Below are 17,454 nucleotides of genomic sequence, written 5' to 3' on the forward strand. Positions count from 1 at the left end.
GATCGGACACTTAATCAGTCTTATTCCGCGGGGACGACCATATATATATATATATATATATATATATATATATATATATATATATATATATATATATATATATGATCATGGGCGTAGCCAGGATTTTTTTTTCGGGGGGAGGGGGGGGGGGTTGGGGGTGGTGGATCTTTTCTCCTTCCCGCGAAAAAAAATTATATGTATTTAAGTGTGTGTGTGTGTGTACATAATCTTTATTACAATCTACCCTTCATTCTTTCGGAAGACGTACGTTTATTGTGCCCTAGAATATGTTTTTCCTGGAGTTAGTGGAAAAATTGTAGATTCCGCGCCATTTCTAGCAAGGGGGTCTGGGGGAGCGCTATAGGAGCTATTAAAAAGTTCTATTTCAAAAACCTAATGTGCTATATATTCTTACTGACTTTGACCCTCCCGCGCCGTTCGGCGCATTTGCTGTTAAGCTGTTTCCATAAAATTGTAGATTCCCCGCCATTACTAGCAAGGGAGTCTGGGGGAGCGGCGCTGGGCGAAGCCCCGCCGCCAAGCATTATTTCTGATATTGAAAACCAACAAAATGCATATTCTGAGGTATCTACACTGCATTTTCCTGCTATTAAAAAGTTCTATTTCAAAAACCTAATGTGCTATATATTCTTACTGACTTAGACCCTCCCGCGCCGTTCGGCGCATTTGCTGTTAAGCTGTTTCCATAAAATTGTAGATTCCCCGCCATTACTAGCAAGAGGTCTGGGGGAGCAGCGAAGCCCCGCCGCCAAGCATTATTTTTGATATTGAAAACCAACAAAATGCATATTCTGAGGTATCTACACTGCATTTTCCTGCTATTAAAAAGTTCTATTTCAAAACCTAATGTGCTATTCTTACTGACTTAGACCCTCCCGCGCCGTTCGGAGCATTTGACATCAAGCTGTTTCCATAAAAATCTGTCACTGGTATTGTCTGAAGCCTCTTTCCACCTGCCATGAGGACCTCGATGAATGAATGGCGTCAAGTTGTATCATTGCAACTCTTCTTATGAGTAATTCAATTTGTCGGAGAACATGTCCCGCAAACCTCATGCGTCGCTCTCTCACAATCTTACTAAGGGGTCGACTCCCAGTTCGGCATATGATTTCCTTGATTTAGACCCTATCTCTATAACTGACTCCTAAAATCTGTCTTAGCCATCTTTGTTGAGCCACATTTAGTGTTTTTCAATTTCAGCATATGACTATAGTGAATATATTCACTGCAGTTTATTAATGGAACCCTGCCACTGGTAAAAATGTGTAAACTCTCTTGAATACGCTCTTGGAATTAAGTGACTGTAGTTTGCTTTAGATTTTATATCGAAAAGAGAAGTTTTATCGTCAAAATCATCTGTTGGGGGGTGGGATTTCATTTCGGGGGGGGGGGGGTTGAACCCCAACCCCCCCCCCCCCTGGCTACGCCCATGATATATATATATATATATAGGAATAAAGGGATGTAGGTATATGTATATTATCTGTTTGGGACCCGTCCGTCAAGAAAACTTAAAGAAAATAGAACAACGCAAAATAGAGCAGTGAAATTTATAACAAACGAATATCCACCATTAGTAAAATCACTAAATTTAAAGACACTTCAGGACAGAAGAATAAAAGGTAAAGTAGCTATAATACATAAAACATTAAACCATTTACATCCTATACGCTGATCCTCGAGCTTGCAAAGGGAGTCAGACCCAAGGGCTGCCCAAGACTAACAGAGATGTCTGCAAGCGAAACATGATAACCTCGGGCATCGAACAAAGTATATATATGGGAGGAGATAGCCAAAGATCGGATAGCATGGAAACAGGCTGTACCGTACTACGTGCTGGTACGAACTTCGCCGAGTGCAAAAAAAACAAACAAAAAACAACGAAGCTGCATCAGTCAAGAGAAAGAAGAAAGCTACACAGTCATATACATGCACGAACTAAGGCAAACTCTGCCGCTCCAGAATTGGCTTGATCAGTCACTCCAGATTCTGCCCCCTCTCTAGACGAAACCAAAGCCAGTAACTCACCTGGTCGCATCCATTGTCTTAATTCCGAGACAGATAAAGGAGCAGCCAATTTAAATATAAACCAGAATTTACCATAAACCATAATTTACAAATAGAAAAATATAACAATAAAATACCCAGACACAAAGTGTAAGTGTAACATAATAGTATTATATGTACATTTGCACACTAGCGCGTCAGTGCAACGACCGCTGGTGTTTACGCAATAAATGAGTTCCTAATATGTCTTCCCTCTTAAACACTAGTTTGTTATTTGTGTAACACGAATATTCTACATGGTGTCAGAGTAAAACTTAAAAAGCTGTCCAGACAAAGGTTTTTATTAATCTAATAATGGCTTCTTTTTATTTTGAGCAACCATAATCTTGAATTGGAATGCTAAAGATCTGTATCAAGAGTTTTTAAGGTTTCAACAGCAGGTGAGCTTTTGTTTGAAAGGACCGTCCCTATAAACATGCCCATTACAGCCCAGTATCAGTTTTAATTAGGGTTATCCCCCTTTGCCCTAATTGCAGCCCTAAATAGCCCAAATCGCGCCCTAATGGGCGCGCATACCGTTTGCACATTGGCGTCATTAGGTTCCCATAAGGGACCAATACGGGCTACCCTAATCGTGCCAATATCGGCCCAGAATGGGTAAACCCACTTCCGGATTCATTGGGGATTTCCAGAATCGCGCCCTAATCAAGCCCATACTAGCCCCAATGGTTTAGTAACTGAGATTTTCATTGGGGTTTAATTAGGGATAACCCTTATTGTGCCAATATCGGTCCGATTCTGGCCTGAATGGTTTAGTAACTGAAATATTTATTAGGGTTCAATTAGGGATAACCCTTATTGTGCCATTATCGGTCCAATGCTGGCCCTAATGGTTTAGTAATTGAAATATTAATTAGGGTTCAATTAGGGATAACCCTTATTGTGCCAATATCGGTCCGATGCTGGCCATAATGGTTTAGTAATTGAAATATTAATTAGGGTTCAATTAGGGATAACCCTTATTGTGCCATTATCGGTCCGATGCTGGCCCTAATGGTTTAGTAACTGAAATATTTATTAGGGCTCAATTAGGTATTATCATGCAAATACTGTCTCCGATGGTTCAGTCATTAAATTTTATTATGGCTTAATTAGGAATAATCTTTAATGTTTTTCAATACTGTAGTTTAAAACAAATTCATTAGTGATTTTTTGTTTATAATGCCCTTTTTGTTCAAATGCAGCTCAATGGTTTAGTATGAGATTTTTAACCTTTTACATAGGTCTACTTTCACACTGATGATTTAGATCTAGCAATAGAATTATTTGGAAATTATAATAATTGAATCAGTGCATGATTTCTATATACATCTAGCTATAATGTCAACATATTTATAAAGTAATGGACAAGTTAAATTACATTTTTGGGTTTGAACACTATCAAACAATACAATTTTTGGTAACGTACTATATAAGACTTGCATGCTCTGATCATTTATTCTTAAATCAAACTTACACAATTAACTTTTTTTTATTTTTTATTCATGGAATAATTAACCAACACAAAAGACAAATATAACAGCACAAACAAGATATCAAGACAGCATTTTCATTCAATTCTTAGCATTCTTTACAAGCTGACTTCAAGACTGGTGGCAATAATTCATATTTTGACTTCCATGCAGCAGCTGGAACAAACAAACAAACAAATAAATAAATATTATAGTCATGTAATAAAACTACCTTCAAGCTGTATTAATAATAAAAAGAATCTAACAATTAAACATCAGAAGACCTTACATTTATCTATTACATTTATCTATGTGGACATACTATTTAACGGTTATATTTCCAGCCCTTGATGATAAACGGTGCTCAAAAATTAGGTTGCTTCTAAAGCCTATTAAGCAACACAAAAATTAATGGTATTTCAAAATTTGGAGTTCAATCTTCTCCTTATATTAAATGTTATGAATTGGTGTCAGCAAACGTGGCACTGGTATTTGACTATGCTAAAAGTGCAATGGCAGACTAGATCGAGCTAGGCTTCAATTCATTCAATATTATATTTTGTCCAATTTATTTATATTAACTTTATCACAGGCTCTTACTAATACAACTATATTCTGTTGTAATTAGAGTTCTATGGTAATTTTAAAAATTAGTTGGCTGATAAGTTATTCTAGAATTAAAATAAACAATTATCACAGTGAAACTTTAAAAAAACATTAAAAAAAAAACCCACAACCAGCATATTTCAAAATTAGGATAGCATTTCTTTATTTACATTTAATAAATTCCATCCCATTAACAATTTACTTTCAGATTGCTGATCAGTAATCTAAAAGCAAAATTTAATTCTTACCTTCTTGAGCAGGCTTGCTTATGAAAAGATGATGAACAGCATCTGTACTGCATGCATAGGTTATTATTAACCTAAAAGATTAATGTCAACTTCCCCTAAAGAAAATGTGGCGATCTGTTAAAAAAAAATAAAAAAATAAATAAATAAAAACATAAAAAATGTTTAAAGAATGCAAAAAAAAAAAATATTACAATAGAGGCAAAACACAAAATGTTTAAGGTAAGGTATACAAGAAGGATTGTTGCTATATAATGACATTAGGTCAAAAACAATTCTATGTAGGCCCTATTTTCATTGTATAAATGTTCATTATAATTTTTTATGCAAATTAATAATGAACTTAAATCTCAGTGAAATTACAAAAAGCTGAAGATATTTTTCTCGAACATTGTTTCACAAGATTAACATTTATTTTACATTTTCTTTATTTAATCGATTTGATCTCATTAAAATTTTCATTTGGTTTAGGGGAATGGGGGGTGTCACTGATCAGTAATCTTAAAGAAAAATTTATTCTTCGTACCTTTTTGAGCAGGCTTCCTCATGAAAAGATATTAAACAGCATCTGTAGTGCATACATAGACAATTCTTATTGTCAGCTGCCCTTAAAGAAAACTGGCATTCTAAAAAAAAAAAAAAAAAAAAAAATAAAATTACAATAAAGACAAATCCTGAAATGTTTATGGTATGGTTATAAGAAAAACTGTTGCTATAGCCTAATGATGAGACACTGTATTTTTTCTTTAACAGTATCCACACAATGAAATTTTAAAAAGCCTAAGCCTTAGCTAAGCCTATAGAATGAATCCTAGATCAAATTGTAGAAAAATGTATAATATAATAATTAGTATTAAGACCTCTAGATATTCTAGCTAGATCTAAATATAATCTAGATCTATGTCTAGTTTATAGATCTAGAATTTCTAGATCTGTATAGATCTATTTAATTCTATTACATAGAGCCTAGAGTCTTTAAAATTTACAAAAAACAAAATCTAACATATATTGAGTATTGGTGAATAAAGATGTAACGCTACCTGGACCTGGTTATGTGGTATGCACGATGGACTGTTTGGTCGCCTCGTTGGTCTCTGCATGGTCGTCTGGTTCATACCCTGCAACTGCCATCACTTCCCTAAGCTCCTTTGAGGTTTAGACTACCAAGTAGATATCTTCAACTCTGAAGGAACATTTAAAAAAAACAAAAAAACAATGTCAATATAGGGCTATAGTCTAAAGCAGCTATAGGGTTAGCCGTTAGTGGCGTTAGTCTATTATATATAGGCCCCTAATATAGATATACTATATATATACATATTTTTCTAGACATATCTCAATATCTGATTTTAAAACCAATATAAACGTTTGATTTTATTTATTTGTATAAATTTAAACATTCTAAACTCTAGACTAGATTTTCAAGATCTGGAGTGTAGGCCTAATATTGTACATTAGTCTCTACAAAGTAAATATCTATATTTATAAGATTATAAGTCTATACTATAGGTCTATGACTATAACTAGTTACTAGATCTAGAATTATTTAATCTAAATGACCTATCGCCTATAGTATGAAAAAATTAAAGATTAGTCTGTATTAACAATATATTAATTAAATATTATTCTATATCTACTAAATTTTCTAATAACAACTAGATTTTAGAATCTAGACTATTCTAGACTATCTTTTATTAGATCTAGATCTAAGTTTACTAAGTCTTAGTATATCTTATAACAGACCTGCCTACCGTTACGCAAAATGCGTATTCGTTACGCAAAATCTCCCAAAAATGACCGTCAGTACGCAAATACGCATTGAACCCGTCGCGTTACGCTTTTCGTATCCTTTTTTCCCCCCTCTCTTGACTAGCTTACGAGTGGTCACGGAGGTCACGCTAAGCCGTTTTGTTGGCCGGGGGGGGGGGGGGGGGGGGACAGAAAAGGTGGGGGAACACATTGTGTCCAGATCTATACGTTGATTGGTTCTTAAAAGCAATTAGATTATTTAGTCTAGAAATGAAGAACGCGAGAGTGAGGGAGTGGCGGGTTGGTACCTGGTTGGTACCGTCAGTTAGCTGATACACCAACGTGACTTTTTTTTTGTAAGTTCATTAGTAGAAATTAATTATGTTGAATCCCTGATTCCCGTATTCATTTGTATAGGAAAAAATATCGAAGTGCTATCGATTCAAAACACATTGAGTGACATTGTAGATATCTAGTCTAGATCTGGATTCTAGATCTAGAAAGCTTGTTATACAGGAATAGATCTAGCTAGTCATTACGTTAGTCATGATTCTCTACATTACTCAACAATCTAGATCCAATTTAGTTGTAGTATGATTTAGATTGATTAGATCTAGATCGATAACATCTACTACCATCTAGTCTGGATCTAGACTAGATTCTTAGTCTTAGTATAGAATAGATCAAGGATGAAGGTAGGCTTACGAAAGTTTGGAGTAGACCTACGTTTGTAGCGGATCCACGGCATCGGTAACACTCTCGAGCCCAGATCTAGGTCTGGAGTATATTATATTCATTATATAGACATAGATCTAGTCTAGATATCATCTCTATTGTCGTATTGATCTAGATTTAGATTGTAGATTTAAACATGACATCTAGATCTAATATTATATATATATATATATATATATATATATATATATATATATATATATATATATATATATAATTATATATATATATATATATATATATATATATATATATATATATATATATATATGACAAAGTAGTGAATCTCGTAAGTGTTACGCATTCTGGTTCCAAAATACGCATTTTGACCATCAGCGTTACTCATTTGGATTTTTTTTGGTAGGCAGGTCTGTTATAAGTCTAGGCCTAGGTCAATTTTTTCTAACCTCAAAATATTTGAATTAGAATAGAACTAAAATCTATATATGAGTATGAGTACTATGAGTATAATAATTATTATATTAATATACCAAAGTGTCCAAAGTCCTAAGTCTAAGTATTAGTTTACAGTTACGTGACTAGATAGGCATATAGACTAGATCTAATATTCTGCCCTAAAAGTTAAAAGGTAGTAGATTTAGATTTAAGATCTAGTAAGTCCTTTTTTAACTAAATCTAATTCTATGCTGCAGATGCATTAGCCATTTCATGGTAGATTCTAGAATCTAGATCTAGAATCTATTCTAAATAGTAAATCAGTAAATCTAGTCATAACGCATGAGTGTTAATCACTTAAGTTAAGTCTAAGTCGTCTAGATCTAGATTTAATAGGTCTCAAGTCTAGATATAATATATATATTAATAATATTATATCGTACTAGATCTTATAGTAGCCTATTACTACTAGATCTATTAGATATTATAATAAAACTAGTCTAGAGAGATCTATAGAATCTCTAGATCTAGATTCTTAGCATTCTAGATTATCTAGATATATCTATAAATCTATTCTAAGTCTAGACCTAATCTACTATCTAGATTAGATCTGTTAGTAGTGTTAGAGTACTTAGAGATTCTTCATCTGATGATGATCTGTACTTGTGATAGGCTTAAGACTTTAACTTATAAGTTACGACCATTCCAATTGAATTTCCATGGCTGCTGCCATGAGTTGAAGAACATATGCATTGATATCAAGAAGTACAGCTCATATGATTATTTATAATAGATCTATTATATTAATGAAAGTCTAGATTGACTAGACCTAGACTAGAGTGACTATAGCTCTATAACTTGTAGTATAACTAATAACTTAACAGATTTAGATCTAGATCTAGCTAGCTCTAATTTGATCCACGTGTGTACGCTCTAGAGTGAAGACTGAATAATCCAGTTTGTGCCGAATATCGCGAGCTTAAAAGAAATAAATGCTTCTTTTTCATTGGTCGAAAAAAATGTTAAAATGTATAAAACATTTTTTTAAAATCTAAATCTAAACAAAAAACAACAAAAAAACAAATATGTTCTCCTTTAACTTTAGATTCTATGTGTGATTAAATATTACTAGATATAGATATATTTTTTTAGTGTGCACATTAAAAAAATCAGACACACACACACACACACTATTTGATTACGAAAAGTCTGCATTGGGCCCATACGGGTAAAACTTCACTATTCCAGTTAGGGATTTCCCCAATAGAACCCTAATTAATTTTTTTTAAAATCTTAATATTACTTACAAAAAGGATTCAAAGCAACATTTAGCTTTAAGACGATTAATACTACATTTTAAAACATCATAATATTGTTTTTTATGTTATAATAAAGATTTCATCATGTTGGTTCTGGCGTGATTGGGGAAATCCCACACCGGCACGAAAGCGGAAAGACGTTAACGGCCCAATAACTAAAATCCCACACCGATCCGTTAACGTTTTTATAGGGGCGATTGTAAGTAGGTCAATCTACCCAATGAAACCATATTACCCCAGACCGCGACAGAATGGTTTCGATGGGGCTATGTTTATAGGGGTTAGCTGGTGCCGATAGTAAACAAAAAGCCGGATGTCTGGGAATGTGGATAGGTCAACAAGGCCGTGAAGTGTACAAAACTCTAAATATTTAGGATAGTGAAGAGGGAGATCCGCTATTAAAGAAAATAAAAGACTACATAAGGCCAAGACAAAATAAAAGAGTGTCTAGATTTAGAGCACATCAGAGAAAGCATGAAGAAGGAGAAAGTTTTGATAACTTTGTTAAAGACCTAAAGCTTCTCATTATGGACTGTGAGTATGACAATCCAGACGATATGCTTATTGATTTGATTATTAGTGGAGTCATACACGAAAAGGTACAGTTAAGATTACTTGATCAGGACAGAAGTTGACCCTTAGCAAGGCTATTGACATTGGACAACAATACAAGATGTCGCAAAGCTAAGTGAAAATGTTTAGGGGCCAAGAAGTTCTAGCAATCAAGAGACAGTCACACCAGGGGCGGACTGGGTATCAAAATCGGCCCGGGCTTTACCATATAAACCGGCCCACAAATGGCATGTCATTCATGTACGTATCCAGGATTTTTTCGGTGGGGGGGGGATGACTTTTTACCCTCCTCAGCAATATATATATATATATATATATATATATATATATATATATATATATATATATATATATATTGTTATAAACCTGGTGGTGGCACAAATGGGGGTAGTGGTGTGTGTGTAGTCAGCCGACGCAAATCGCCCCAGGCCAGCGCTAGACGAGGGGTCAACCGTGGCGAGTTACGACTGTCAGCCGAGACGAGTGCCAACACGGCGGTTCGGGAAGGATCGACGGCGGTCCGGGAAGGATCGACGTCGTGAACAGAACTCAGGAGTGTCACGAGAGTTGTAGTCATCTGACCACCTAGAAACGTCGAGCGGCGTTCTGTCCGGTTCGAGAAGGCCAGTAGGGACCCTATATAAGAGCGGAGGTGTCGCAGTCAAGACGGTTCACGGCAAGGGTTCAGAGCCCGGTTCACTACAGTCCGGTTGACTACAGCACAGTTCAGCGGTGTGGTTCTGTACGGAGCATTACGACGGTTCGGTGCGGAGTACTATCAAGTACAGTTGAGGCGAACGGCGTCTTGATCTTGGTCTGTGATCGAGTCCGACACAACGAGCCTAGTGTGTGAAGTCAGTCCTGAACTGTTGAACCCAGTGCAAGCCCGGAACGAGACGGAGAGGCCAGTGCAAGAGTTGATACGGCGGAACGGTGTTATCGGAGAGATATTTGTACAGTGTACGTGTTGCCAATTGTACAGTATTGGCTGTTATTTATTCAACTATTAAAGTGTTACGTTACTTTGGAGCCCTGAGTTGTCAAGTTCTTTAAGTTGGTGGTGTATGGTGCAGTTTGGAGAGAGCCTGGATAGTGAGATTCGTAACAATATATATATATATATATATATATATATATATATATATATAGGCATATATAGGCCCCTATATATATATATAGAGAGAGAGATATAAGTGTGTATGTGTAAGTAATTAAACTTCATTACATTCTGACCTTCATTCTTTCGTACGTTTTTAGCCTAGAATAGGTTCTTTTTTTAATTAGTGGAAGGACAGTACACACCGCCAAGGACAGCTAGGGAGTCTGGGGGGAGCACTGTACCGTGAGTTCCCCCAGCTGGGTCTGAGGCTAAGCCATGGATCCAAGCATTATTTCCGTTACTTTAAGCTTTAAAAAATGCATATTCTGGAGTATCTACAGTACATTTAGCTCGCTACTCTTCCGCTAAAAAAAAAATCAAAAACCAAATCTGCTATTTACTGCCCTTAATTAATGGAGTACAGCGACTGGTAGAAAATGGTAACTATAGTTTTGCTTTAGTTTTTGTATTGGAGGGGGAGGGGAAACCACAAAACCCCTTTTGGCTACGCTCATGAAATTTGTTGACTGTAGTTTGCTTAAGTTGGCTGCACTTGGGCATTAAGTAACGTTTCCCTTTCAGACAATGAGGTCTGAGGCAAGTGATGGTTTGAACCCCCACCTCCCGGATACGCCCATGTGTCATATTATAGGTGTAAGCCTAATTCTCTTCAAAAGAGAATGGGTGTATGCTTGCGTAGGATTAGATAATGTATTTTATTTATACATGTATGTTGTCTGAAAACTTTAAACATACAATAGCAGCCTTAATGAATTTGAAACTTTTTGGTATTACTGATTGCAGCTGTTTCTTAAAAAATAAGATAGCTACGTCCTACGCATTTCATGTGTCAATCTAGTCATGCATGTTGATCTGTGACTTAAAATATGCTAAGTCTTTGGTTTTCCTGGCTGAATCAGGCAACCCATTCCATTAAATAATAAGAGAATACAGCAAGGTAGAGAGGCACTTACTAGTACATTCTCAAAAACGCGAATTGTAGCCTATATGAATATATCATGACCCATTACTTAAAATATAAATCTCCTTTCATTAAATATCGGATGTGACAGCGGTATATACATTATTATAAGAATTATAAGACTTTCCATCATTAATGTCTCCATACTTAGTATAAGTTTGCCATTATTTTTATAATATTAAAATAAATGATTTAGATCTAGATTTTTTTTATTAAATAATTTATTTTTATAAGCCTTAAGTGTAGTATTTTTAGATCTATGTTATTAAAAATAAACAAAAAAGAAAACTTACTTTCTCTGTACAAATCACAGAAAGTAGAAATCTATACCCATATTGAGCTGTGAATAAGTTGGGTGGTTTGCAATTTCGCATCTGTGTGTGTGTGTGTTAAAGTTAATTCCTATTAGGCTATGTATTGTTATAGAGCTTCTTCCTCGTTCTCATTGTTATGTTGGAACGTTCAGATGACTAGACCAATACATGAGATGAACTGCGCAGTGGTTTCCAAATCAGGGAGCTCTCCATATAGTTTTCTTTCTGTTGGGATGTTTTGGGGCCAGTGTCTTGTACGGGCCTCATTGTAAAGAGAATAGTTTTGAAGGACATGGTCAGCATTCTCTGGCGACACTCCACATGGGCAGATTTTACTGGTTCTAATTTTGAGCTCCCATTACCTATGTTGTCTCATTCTGTATTGTCCAGTCCTGAGTCGAAAGATTGAACGTTGATCTTGTCGGGATAGCTTATAATAGGCATCATCTTTCTTGTGATTCGGATGAGAGCTTGTACATTTCTCATTTATTTTGTTTACTATTAGTTTCTTCATTTCTTATGAATAGAGAGCAATGTTTAATTGTTTGTTCTCCCACTCTTGGTGTGTCAGACTAGTTCTATATGTGCTGGTATCCATTGTATCCGTTAAAGAGCTAATTGTCGCCCCTATTTTTTCTCTGCTTTTATATCAATGTTTTCTCACATAACCTCTCGCATCCCTCTTTTTTCGTTAACTGACAATGACAAAAGAAGGAGCAAAAACAAATGCCGACCAGCAAAATGATTAGGCCAAACACAACCTCGAAGACAACCAAGCAGTGTTGAATTCGTACAGTGTATAGTGTACAGTTTTTGATATTCTTGTTGAATTTTAAACATCATTAAGTGCAATCATTTTAAAAAAAAACGTGTATAGGCATCTGTGTCTTGCTGCTGTAACTTTATTTTTAAAAGCTGTCTGCAATGAAAAAAAAAAAAAAAACAATTTTCTTTGGTCGCGACCAGACCGGCCCATTTGGTACCGGCCCACCGGGCATTTGCCCGTTTGCCCATATAGCCAGTCCGCCCCTGAGCCACACAATGTACTCAAGCAGAAGTCTAAAGACAACTCAGCTAAATTATGTAGTAAATGCGGCAAGAACCACGAAAAAGGAAAATGTCCGGCAATAGGAACCACAAGCAATTTCTGCAAGAAGAAAAACCACTGGTTTCAAATGTGCAGACAAAGACGCAACGCCAATATGGTAGAAGATGACAGCCACAGTGATGAAAATGTTGTACCTGTTAGCACTGCAAGTAGCCAGTCTAAAAAGGGTAAAATTGAGAAAAACTAGTCGTGAATGGCAAGACATTAATTTTTCGTATCGACACTGGTGCAAGATGTAACATTCTTGTCAAGTTGGAGTTTGAAAAGCTCAAAGACAAAGTAAAACTTGCTTATTCAGCAAAGTCACTCAAGTCTTATACTAATCATGTTATTAAGACTTTAGGAGCAGTGGTGCTACCTTTGAAAAATAATATCCAAGAGGTGAAAGTAAGGTTTGAGGTAGTAGCCATTAGCTAAGAGAACATTTTGAGTGGTGACACAGCAGAATGTTTAGGACTACTACAACGGATAGACAGCATAGAATCCAAGGCAGAAGACAAGTTACAAAGAGAATTCCCTGAAATGCTGAAAACAACTGGAACACTGCCAGGAGAATACAAGATTCAGTTACAGGAAAATGCTAAAGGAGTTATCCATCCACCACGTCGCTTAGCAGCATCGCTACGCAAGAAAGTTGAAGAAAAAGATTACTCCAGTACCTGAACCTACTGAATGGGTTAGCTCCATGGTTGTTTCGTTCAGGAATGTCAAAGTTAGAATATGTATTGATCCAAAAGATCTCAATAAAGCAATCAGAAGGGAACATCACCCGATAAAAACTATTGAAGATGTGATCACTAATATTCCAAATTCGAAGATATTCTCAGTTCTCGATGCCAAGTCAGGGTTTATGCAAATAAAGCTTGAAAGAGAATCTTCGTTTCTCACAACTTTCAACACACCTCTGGGAAGATATAGATGGTTACGATTACCTTTTGGAATCAAATCAGCGCCAGAAATTTACCAAAGAACTATGGATGAAATTCTTCAAGGTATTGAAGGAGCATATGTCATCATAGACGACATTCTTGTAGCTGGTAGAGATGTTGAGCATCATGATCACATTTTGAAACAAGTCATGCAAAGAGCAACGGAGTACAATCTAAAGCTGAACTATGACAAGTGCAAGATAATGCAAAACAGAGTACCTTATATGGGTCATATCTTGTCAGAGAAAGGTTTAGAACCAGATCCAGCAAAGATAAAGGCAACTATTGACATGCCAGCTCCTCAAGACAAAGATGGAATCAGAAGATTTCTAGGTTTAATTCAGTACCTAGCAAAATTTATTCCTAATCTAAGTCAAGCAGATGCTCCAATACGAAAGCTTCTAAAAGATGATGTAGAATTTCAATGGAATCATGAACAAAACAAGAGTTTTGAAGAATTGAAACAGCTTTGTACAAAACCTCCAGTTTTAGCATATTACGATGTCAACAAGAACGTAGAGATAGAATGTGATGCAAGTAAAGATGGACTGGGAGCAGTATTACTCCAAGAAGGCCGTATAATTGCATAAGCATCAAGAGCTCTCACAGATACAGACACAAGATATGCTCAGATTGAGAAAGAAATGCTTTCAATTGTGTATAGTACAAGCAAATTTCACTGCTACATATTTGGTAAAGAAGTAACAGTTTATAATGATCACAAACATCTGGAGCAAATCTTCAAGAAACCTCTACTGTCAGCACCAGTGAGAATACAGAAGATGCTAATAAGACTACAGTGGTATGATCTGAAAGTCTGTTACAGAAAAGGCAAGGAAATGTTTATCCCCGATACACTTTCTCGTGCACATCTACCAAATACTGATACACAGACATGTGAATTTACAGATGATTCAGTGCATATGACCTATGTAAGTGATTCGAAATACAGTGAAATTAAAGACTGTACAAGCAAAGAACTTTCAATGCTTCTGGAAGTAATTATGACTGGTTGGCCAGACATAAGAAGCGAGACTCCAGTTGAAGTCAGGCCATATTGGGATTCAAGAGACCAGTTATCAACTTCGGATGGTATTATATACAAAGGTCTGAGAATAGTCATGCCACCAAGCTTACGTAAATACATGTTAAATCTGTTTCACAAGTCTCACTTAGGAATAGTCAAGTGTAAGCAGAGAGCCAGAGAAGTCATGTATTGGCCAGGCATGAATGCAGACATTGAAGTGACAGTTAGGGATTGTAGTAGGTGTGCTGAACATCAGAATCAAAATTTGTCAGAACCGTTAATACCTACCAAGACACCAGATCTCAAGGTGGTGAAGAAACACTTTGACTGCGAGAAACAGTCTCAGAAACATTATAATGATAAGTGGAAAGGAGTTAAGAGTTATAATCCACTACAAGACGGAACGGCAGTCAGAATGCAACTTAATTCTAAGTGGAAACAAGGAACAGTAGTTTCGAAGCATTCTAAGCCTAGATCATATAATGTCAAAAGTGGAAATAAGGTCTACAGAAGAAACAGAAAACACATCAGAAATTCTTCTGAGAAAGCAAACAGATTTGACAATAATTATGACTTTCCAGGTGTCATCTCAGAACAACCAGAACCACTAGATCTAGAGAGTCCAGGATTACAAACTACACTAGATTTTGAGCCGCCAATACACACTGCTTCTTCTAAAACATCTAGACCACATGAACCTTACGTAACACGCTCAGGCAGAATAGTTAACAAACCCAAGAGACTTGATTTGTGAATTGACTTTTTAGTTGACTAGTTAGTTTGTTAGTTATTCTGATAGATAGATGTTCTGAATTAAAGAAGAGAGATGTAACATAATAGTATTATATGTACATTTGCACAATAGCGCGTCAGTGCAACACCGCTGGTGTTTACGTAATAAATGGGTTCCTAATATGTCTTCCCTCTTAAACACTAGTTTGTTATTTGTGTAACACAAATATTCTACACAAAGATATAGAAGCATATAATATGCTACAAAAAATCAGTGATGAATTTTTTTTTATTACTTAAGAATTGAAGAACAAAAGGTCATCCCTAATTAATTAAACCAGTATCGGCATGAAAATGGCATAATGATGGACATCCCTAATATAACCCCAATAAAATTTACATTACTAAACCATTTTGGGCCAGCATGGGAATGATATTGGCACAAGAAGGGTTATCCCCAATTGAGCCCTAATAAATATTTCAGTTACTAAACCATTGGGGCCAGCATCGGAACGATAATGGCATAATACAGATTTTCCCTAGTTGAGCCCCAATAAAAATGTCAGTTACTAAACCATTGGGGCTAGTATGGGCTTGATTACGACGCGATTCTGGAAATCCCTAATAAATCCGGAAGTGGTTTTACCCATTCTGGGTCGATATTGGCACGATTAGGGCTGCCCTTATTGGCCCCTAATGGGGCCCTAATGACCGCAATGTGCAAACGATAACCGAGCCCATTAGAGCCCACATAGGGCTATTTAGGGCTGCAATTAGGACAATGGGGGATAACCCTAATAAAAAAAAGGTACTGGGCCATAATGGGCATGTTTATAGGGATGGTACATTTCTTATTCCATATGCTAGGACAAATTCGTACAAGTGCGCTGCTCCTTCTTCGAGATCTCTAATGCTAATAGACTCAGCCTAAAGTAGTAGATTTTAAGTCATTTTTTTATTAACATGCATGATGACACATGAATTATGCGTAGGACGTAATTATATATGCCTATGCTCACCAGCCACACGAGGAGGCAAACAAACCCCAGTGCAAATTTAAGCCATCAGCCCGCTGGATGACTAAAGTATAGTCATTATCGAACCACGATGGACCATGGAATCATGGAACTATAGTTCCATGGATGAACGAACAATATATTCTATAAATGTTCTAGGTTTTGCAGTTCCTACAGATAGACTAGAGTAACACCTTTAGTAAAATTACTAAATTTAGAAAGCCTTCAGGACAGAAGACTCAAAAGTAAAGTAGTGTTACGAATCTCACTATCCAGGCTCTCTGCAAACTGCACCATACACCACCAACTTAAAGAACTTGACAAGTCAGGGCTCCAAAGTAACGTAACACTTTAATAGTCGAATAAGTAACAGCCAATACTGTACAATTGGCAACACGTACACTGTACAAATATCTCTCTTGTTAATAGCCGTTCCGCCGTATCGACTCTTGCACTGGCCTCTCCGTCTCGTTCCGGGCTTGCACTGGGTTCAACAGTTCAGGACTGACTTCACACACTAGGCTCGTTGTGTCGGACTCGATCGCAGACCAAGATCAAGACGCCAGCCGTCTCAACTGTACTTGACAGTACTCCGCACTGAACCGTCGTAATGCTCCGTACAGAACTACACCGCTGAACTGTACTGTAGTCGACCGGACTGTAGTGGACCTTCTGTCGTAAACCTCCTTTCTGAACCTTCTGTCGTGAACCTTGCTGTATTGAGCCCCTTTTCTCAGCCGTCTTGACTGCGTCGCCTCCGCTCTTCTCGAACCGGACAGAACGCCGCTCGACGTTTCTAGGTGGTCAGATGACTACAACTCTCGTGACGCTCCTGAGTTCTGTTCACGACGTCGAACCTTCCCGGACCGCCGTCGATCCTTCCCGAACCGCCGTGTTGACACTTGTCTCGGCTGACCGTCGTAACTCGTCACGGTTGACCGCTCCTCTAGCGCTGGCCTAGGGCGATTTGCGTCGGCTGACTACACACACACCACTACCCCTCTCTGTGCCACCACCAAGTTTATAACAGTAGCAATTATACATAAAACACTGAACCATAATCTTCAAATACAAAGACAAAATTT

The 17,454-nt window shown here is 36.8% G+C and overlaps 1 long non-coding RNA gene across 4 annotated transcripts; it reads right to left on the reverse strand.

The window, feature by feature from the left end:
• Positions 1-3,548: 3,548 nt before the first annotated feature.
• LOC129926966 (uncharacterized) lies at positions 3,549-8,293 on the reverse strand. 4 transcript variants are annotated; one of them, XR_008778674.1, is made up of 5 exons: positions 8,153-8,293; positions 5,431-5,573; positions 4,917-5,016; positions 4,394-4,507; positions 3,549-3,716 (listed from the first exon to the last, which is right to left on the reverse strand). It is a non-coding gene; the product is annotated as an uncharacterized LOC129926966 (long non-coding RNA). The 4 variants fall into 4 exon arrangements; XR_008778676.1 differs by lacking the exon at positions 8,153-8,293 and adding an exon at positions 8,100-8,120; XR_008778677.1 differs by lacking the exon at positions 8,153-8,293 and adding an exon at positions 7,972-8,061.
• Positions 8,294-17,454: the final 9,161 nt, after the last annotated feature.

This window comes from Biomphalaria glabrata, chromosome 6 (assembly GCF_947242115.1).
Source record: "Biomphalaria glabrata chromosome 6, xgBioGlab47.1, whole genome shotgun sequence".
NCBI classification, from domain to species: domain Eukaryota; kingdom Metazoa; phylum Mollusca; class Gastropoda; family Planorbidae; genus Biomphalaria; species Biomphalaria glabrata.